At 47.2% G+C, this 7,500-nt stretch overlaps 1 protein-coding gene across 1 annotated transcript in view; it reads left to right on the top strand.

Annotated features, from left to right (window-relative positions):
- msrab (methionine sulfoxide reductase Ab) overlaps window positions 1–7,500 on the top strand; it is a 77,513-nt gene that overhangs the window by 1,015 nt on the left and 68,998 nt on the right. The window lies entirely within an intron of this gene.

Raw genomic sequence — 7,500 nt, 5'->3', positions numbered from 1 at the left:
ATTCCAGAACTGCATATGCCTGAATCTTGCACAAAATATTAAGGGAGAAACGGAATAAGAAAGTTTTAATTGGGTGGCTGGTAGGACACTATAGGCCTACATTCATCCTTGATTATGTCAGTCAATATAGGTCACAAAGATATGGTTTTGAGGTTGTTTGAAAGCTCTTTTATGACAGTTATCCAAGTATGAGTTATTAAAATGTTACACATTTAGTATCAAAAAAGCTATATTTGAAAATGGCCAATATCTTGTCAAAATCAAGGCAGCAATGTCATGAATAACACTTGAAATTGTGGTGTTTGGTTCTTGAGTCTTGAATCTCATTTCAGAGACAATGTAACTTAAAGGTTGGAATGAGTTGTAGTAAAGTAGTAATAGAGTAGTGTTAGAGGAGATTGCTCCACCTGACATGTTACCCTAACTGACACTCTCCAAATAAGCATATTAGAATTTTGGGTGGAGTGTCAAGTGGGGTACTCAAATTAAGTTGCAGTTGATTTGAAATCTGCTGAAAATAAAAGGTTCATGCATGTTTTTGGTAAAGCAACTTTCGATTTACAATACAAAATCTTGTTATTTTCTTGTTATTTTCTATCTAGTCAAGGTGGTAGGTGGTTGTTGTCAAGGTGGGCGCCTTAACTATAAAATAATGGGGGAAACTCCTCATGCTATCTTCTCAGTCCTTTCTTCTCCTTTCTCCCCTCTCCTCACTTCTCCTCTTGTGTCCTCTACTCTCCTCTCTCCTTTCCTCTCTGCTGCTATTGCTCTCTTCTCCTCTTTTCTCTCTCCTCTCAAGCCTCTCTTCTTTTCTCCTCTCTTTTCTCCTCTTCTCCTCTCCTCTACCCTCCTCTCCTCTCTTCTCCTCTCTGCCACCCTCTTCTCCTCTCCTCTCATCTGCTCTCCTCTCCTCTCATCTGCTCTCCTCTCCTCTCCTCTCCTCTCCTCTCTCGTCTCGTCTCATCTCGTCTCCCCTCTCATCTTGTCTCCTCTCGTCTCTTCTCATTTCTTCTCCTCTCCTCTTTTCTGCTATCTCCTCTCCTCTGCTCTCTTCTCCTCTTTCCTCTCCTCTGCTCTCTTCTCCTCTTTCCCCTCCTCTGCTCTCCTCTCCTCTGTTGGCGTTGCCATGTCCCGTGTCCATCTGTGCATTATGCGCTTGAGAGCTCCGCCTTCCGCGTGCATTCCCGCTCCGTCTGTCGCGGCAGCTCGGGGACACTGCGTGCTGGTTGGAGGGGTGTGCCGCCATGGTAACCATAGAATGGGGCCTCTCGGGGGGTTCAGGGGTCACTCAGGAGCTGTTCTTGACACGCGACTGTCCTGGGCGCCCCGCTGCGCCCCTTCCGTCTGTCCGTCAGCTTGTCATACTGTAGCTTAGCTCCCCTCTTAGCTTCATCTTAGGGCCTATTGGGGCCCACCTCATGGACCTCCAAGACTTGGGTGCCAACTGGTTTCGGTATATCCACTCAGTTGTGCGAAATACAAACTAGCTTGACAGATTTTTTTGTCCCCTATTCAGTGTTGTATGATAACGATGTACCTGCTGTGGTGTACTGTATGTTTGAAAATTACAGTGCCTTCCCCCACCCATGATGAGCTTGAAGCAAATGCCTTCCCATGATTGGACTCTGTCCACACAGCATGAGTGTATAGTACTGGCTAATTAAGGGATGGCAGAATGAAATGCCATGTAACCCAAATGAAATGGTAGGCATTTGCACTGTAGAACGGCCATCCTTTCCGTCTCGTTCAAACAGATCTGGAATTCTGCTTTTTAGATAATGGGCTTTTTTCAACATTTCTTTGCCCCCTTCCAGTAAGTTATGAGAGCGGCTATAAGCAAAAATATGATTCTTCATCTTGGCACAGTCTTCTCTCTGCAATGACTAGGTGTCTTGATGTGATGTGTCAGAAAGAGACTGCACTTCAGCTGCATGTAGTCCTCACGTTGCATGCATGGTGGCGGTGTTCAGGGAGCCGATAGATGTCACTGCTTTGAAAAAGGAATTCCCCTGGCTAGACAGAGAGAGAGAGAGAGAGAGAGAGAAAGAGAGAGAGAGAGAGAGATGGATAGATAGATGGATGGATGGATGGATAGATGGTCGGTCAGTCGGTCTACGGCAGCGTCGGCGGGAGTCCTCTCTCCATAGCAACTGGACACGGTTGCCTGGATACGGTGGTGAAGTGAGGGCACAGGGTAAACACTGGAGAGGCTCTCGTTCTTGTTCCGTGCCGGTGCCGCGCTGCGCTCTCTCCAGCCGAGCATCATGGGAGCGATTGGCGTAGACGCAAGGCCACACCGGCGCGCGAGGTGACAGATCCGTGACTGACCTGTTGCTCACTGAGTTTAGCCTTGTGGGAGGTTCAATGACGATAATAAAAGGGAAAAGTCTTGAAGGTCGGTCTTTGTCACCCATCGCCTCTCAAAACCCCCCACTGTATGTCACAGACAGCTGCCTCCCCTTGATGCTAGTCGATGACATCCTCTCCTGACATACAGTACAGTGGGACTTAGTACTCATGGCTGTTCTGTGTGTCATTGTCAATTGACTCTTCATCTCATAGGCTGCCACCTTCAGGCACTTTCCATTGCTGAGCTGAGAGGGAGGCCTGTTGAGAGTTATGTTGTACAGTGGCGTTGGAGAGGGGGCAGAAGTGGGAGATTTTACCCAGCAATCTGGCTCCACAAACTTGTGTCTCAAAACAAATGTGAATGAAATGTATATTGTTTTACAATCGACTATCTGTAACTTTGAACTTTTAACTTTGACGTTCACCTAAAAAGATTTCAATACTTTTCTCTTGGGTGTTAAAGGAATGCCTGATATGATTTTCAGAGTACTTGTATTTTGAGAAGTGAGTGTGTGGAGATGTATTCAGTTTCCATGGGATGACCCAGGACCCAGGAGGTCGGAGTAGGCTAAGTTTATATGAAGACAGAGGTTCCCATAAACACCTCTATTCTGTGTAAAGGCCCAGGCCCAGCTGTATTATGGACAAGGTGATCTTTATGGTTCTCTATATCATCCAGTGACTCTTAACCTCACCCCCCTTCATCATGCTTATATAATGCGCCAATTTCAGGCCAAAATGTATTTGTAGGGCCCTGCTATGGCCTAACGGTGGGGCACTGTGTTGTTATGCTGGCGACCCGGGTTCGATTCCGGCTCGGGTCATTTGCCGGTCCTTCCCAGTCTCTCTCTCCCCACTCATTTCCCGTCGCTCTCTCACTGTCCTGTCACAAAAAAGACACAAAAGCCCTGAAATATCTTTCAAAATGTGTTTGTGGACATGATAGTCCCAGTACACTAGCCAGGCTACCTCAAAGCTCTGCGAGCATTGCAAAGCAAAACTTTGTGCATCGTCACAGGTATATGGGTTGGACCAGGCTATAAGAACCCAAAAAAGGTGTTTTTAAGTGTAACTAACATGTGTCCCCCTGTGCAATGCCCACCCCTGATCCCATTGAATGTCCATCATGTCAATGGTTTTTGATGGGCACAGGCAAGTGCCCACGTTGGGAATCCATGTGATTGCTACTTGGGGTCATTTAAGAGTAACTGTATGTATCCCGCCACACTGAGGCCATGTACAACAGTGTATCTATCAAGGAAAGAGTACAGTTCCACACGCTGCTGCTCTGAGCGATTATCAACCATTTGGTTGGAGTTTCAGTGTGTGCACTAGATTTCTATGGCCATTTCCCATTCTGCTTTGGCCTCCTTGTACTCATTTTCTTTCTCACATCACTGTCATGTCATAAGCAATTTAGCTAGCTTCTCAAGACGCTCAAGCATTCAGGTCCAGGCCTCCGTTTATAAATTGTTATCCATCTAGCGAAGTAGCATGGTAATGATGATGGCACTGTTCCTTTGATTGACGCATAGCTCTCAGATAGGATGATTTCCTGAATGTCAAATATTGTGCTGCCTAGGGCTGTAACGATATTGGATCGAACCGAGAAATTGTGATACTGTATCGTGATGTACTGCTTGTATTGTGATACGCCCTTTCAAAGTTTTGTTATCCGTCAGTCCAGCAAACAATCGTAAGATTCGATGCGACAGTGCTTCCAAGTTTCAAATGAGATACATTTCAGAAATCGTGGTGTGTATCGAACCGTAGGTCAGAAATCGTGATACAAACCGAATCGTGAGTTGAGTGTATCGTTACAGCCCTAGTGCTGCCATCAAGTTTCAACCCCACTGGATTGTTTTGATCGTTTGCGTTTTTGATCAATGTGGATTGACAGACAAGTCCACTGAGGGAGGATGACTCATTCGTGCGTGTCAGACATGGTTGTTGCCCTTTTGCCGTTGCTGTGAGGGGAATCGGAGTGTGCTTCAGATCAGTGATCTCCACAAGTGTAGCATTTTTGACGTAGCCTCTTACTGCAGATGGGGTAGCCAGTGGGCCTATTCACTATTTGCTGAAAATACTCAACTACATCATAATAACATTGCTATGACAGTACCGAGAGCCTTAAGTAACAGATTAAGACATAGCCATTACAATTTTGGTGACAGTAAGGTTATAACATAGGCTCTGCACTAAGGGGTTAATGACACTGGTATCAGCTTAAAGTCCTCTGTATCAATCAACGTTGGGAATTCATTGGGCAATTGTGTGCGGTCGCAGAATGTGCAAAGTGAGATATTGCAATTATTCCAAAGTTTATGATAAAGGGTCTGTTTCATTTGATTTTGACTTGAAGTAAAGAAAGAGTAAGTTTTCAATGCAGCCTCCAGTACGTTTTGCAACTATACCTATCTATACAGTATATTTTAATTTTACAACAAAAGACAATTGAGTAGCGCGGCAGTGCTCTTTCCCTAAAGCAACATCTCCATCAGTGGGGTAATCCATGTGCTGTGTCCCCCTTCCCCATTCCCCCACTTCTGTCGATAACGACCCCTCCCACTACTAAATTATAACATCCACCACCACCACGTTAGCAGTGTTAGTATCCCAGCAGCCTTTGCAGCCTGTCTTCTTCTTATTTGCTACCCAAGCACCACCTTGCATGGCACTGGCTATGCAAGCCCTTGGCACTGGGCAGCCTTGTCATCGCGGGGGACAGCGAGAGGTGGAGCACCGAAACCTGCGTGGTCAGGTGGTCGTCAGGTGGGCATCTCCGGGAACTTGGCGGCGGATTCAGAGCGCCCATAAGGAAGCGCCGTACGCACAGGTGGCACCCAGAGCAAGAAAAAAACAAAAAAAACAAACCCAAGATGGCGGACAACCAGCAACGAGCGATACAAAAACCTGTTTCACTATTGCCAAGTTTGAAGCCACCGACAGGACCGTGCTGTTGTGGAAAAAAAACAATCAGGGATGTTTTTTCGTCTTTTTTCGTTCTTTTGCGAATGGATGAGAGCAGGGTTCCGCTGTGACAGGGGCGGTGGGAGGGAGGTTGCCTGGTCGTTGTTATTAGTGCGGGGCAGCTGTAGTGTAGAATGGTGCTACTACTCAGATGTTTGTCCTTTTCTTTCTCTCTTTCTTCAGAAACGGAGCCAACAAAAAGGTGATTTGAATCCCTCCTCGTGCTGGACGGCGTAGTGCTTCTTAGCGTTTTTTCCCCCTCTCTTTTTTTGTTTTTGTTCTTATTCCTCCTCCATTCACTGGAGCACCACAAATTCCAAAAAGGAACGCCTTCTCTTTTTTTTATTTTGTTGAAAGTTTTCCTTCCAAAAAAAAGGAGCTGGAAAAAAGAAAACAAAACCCTGACTGCCTCTGTACACCCCCAACCCCCCACCGCCCTCCCACACACACACCACAATCACACTTTCTCATTCTCTCACCCTCAGTCCACTTCGCCTCCTTCTTTCACCACTTCTTCGTCCCTCACCACCCACCGCCCCGTTCGTTTTCCCTCCCAAATTCTTCGTTTTTCCTGTGTTTCGTCCCCTTTTCCTTTATTTTCGACGGGACCTCCTTGTTCCTTCGCCCCGGCCGGTGCCTATTTTTCTATTTTTCTGCCGGTGCTGTTTGCAAGGTGTTTTTGGCTGGCGAAGCTGGCTGGCTGATGGATGGGTTGGTTGGTTGGCGGGGTGACGGTAGGGAGGTGGGAAGGAGGGTGTGGAGGCTGGCAGTAGAATAGCAAGGGAGGCTGGGAAGGAGAAAGGAGTCCGCCTGGCACCATCTGGACCTGCGCCAACGCTCACTCTCTCACTTGCTCGTTCACTCGCTTGCTCGCTCGCTCTCTACCTCCCCACCACCACTCCCCAGGAGAGATACCCACAGTTAGAGGTCGGTATGTGCAGCAGTGGTGTGTGTGTGTGTGTGTGTGTGTGTGTGTGTGTGTGTGTGTGTGTGTGTGTGTGTGTGTGTGTGTGTGTGTGTGTGTGTGTGTGTGTGTGTGTGTGTGTTGAGAATGAAATGCATGATGGGAACTTGGGAGTTTGGATGCAGGAGGAGGAGGAGAAGGCAGAGCGAGAGAGAGAATGGAAGAATGATTTAGTGAGAGAGAGAGAGAAAGAGAAGGAGAGAGAGAGAGAATGAGACAACGATAGAGTGGTTGGAGAGAGAGAGAAAGAGAGAGAGCGAGAGAGCGAGCGAGAGAACTCGTGAGAGAGAATGAGCCAGCAGGTTGGCATGGACCTGGCTTCTGTTGATGCTGGTATGTGTCGGCGTGTTCTTGGAAAAGATGCACATTTTTTTCCTCCTTTCTTCCTTTCTGCTCTCCCTCCCTCAATCTTTTTCTTTTCCCCCTCCTCCCTTTCACTCCATATTTCACTTCATCTTTCTTTCTTTCTTTCTTTCTTTCTTTCTTTCTTTCTTTCATTTTTTTTTCTTCCCTCCCTCTCCTTCTCCCTTTCTCTCTCTCTCTCTCTCTCTCCATATTTCTTTCTCCCTGTTTTTTTTCCCTCCGCGAGCTCGTGTTTTTTGGACGTGTGTTTGGAGTGTTCATCTGCCGCCCTACGGCATCGCGGTGTGAACACCAAACGAGCAGCTCTGTCCCTCTGCCTCCGTCATCTGTTGCTGATCACACACACACACACACACACACACACACACACACACACACACACACACACACACACACACACACACACACACACACACACACACACACACACACGTACACTCACACATGCACGTACACTCACACATGCACGTACACATACACATGCACGCAGACAAGGGAGTCAAATGGGGGGGTGAGTTGCACCGGGCCAAGGTAGAAAAGGGGCCCATTCAGATGACTTTGTACTGGGCCAGGCCCGACACATACGCACACACATTTGACATCTGTAAACATACATGCACACACACTCACATGCATGCACGAATGTTCACATGATTCACATACGCAAACACACAAGCAAAGACACACATAGGCACTTGCAGTGCACATGTGAACACATGTACGCAAAACTCACATACACAAACACATACCTACATAGTCACATCCACAAAGACAGCCCCCCCCTCCACACACACACTCACACACTCTCTGTCTCTGTCTCTGTCTCTGTCTCTCTCTCTCTCTCTCTCTCTCTC

Source organism: Engraulis encrasicolus, chromosome 19 (assembly GCF_034702125.1).
Source record: "Engraulis encrasicolus isolate BLACKSEA-1 chromosome 19, IST_EnEncr_1.0, whole genome shotgun sequence".
Classification (NCBI taxonomy): domain Eukaryota; kingdom Metazoa; phylum Chordata; class Actinopteri; order Clupeiformes; family Engraulidae; genus Engraulis; species Engraulis encrasicolus.
This window is presented reverse-complemented; position numbering and strand designations above follow the sequence as displayed.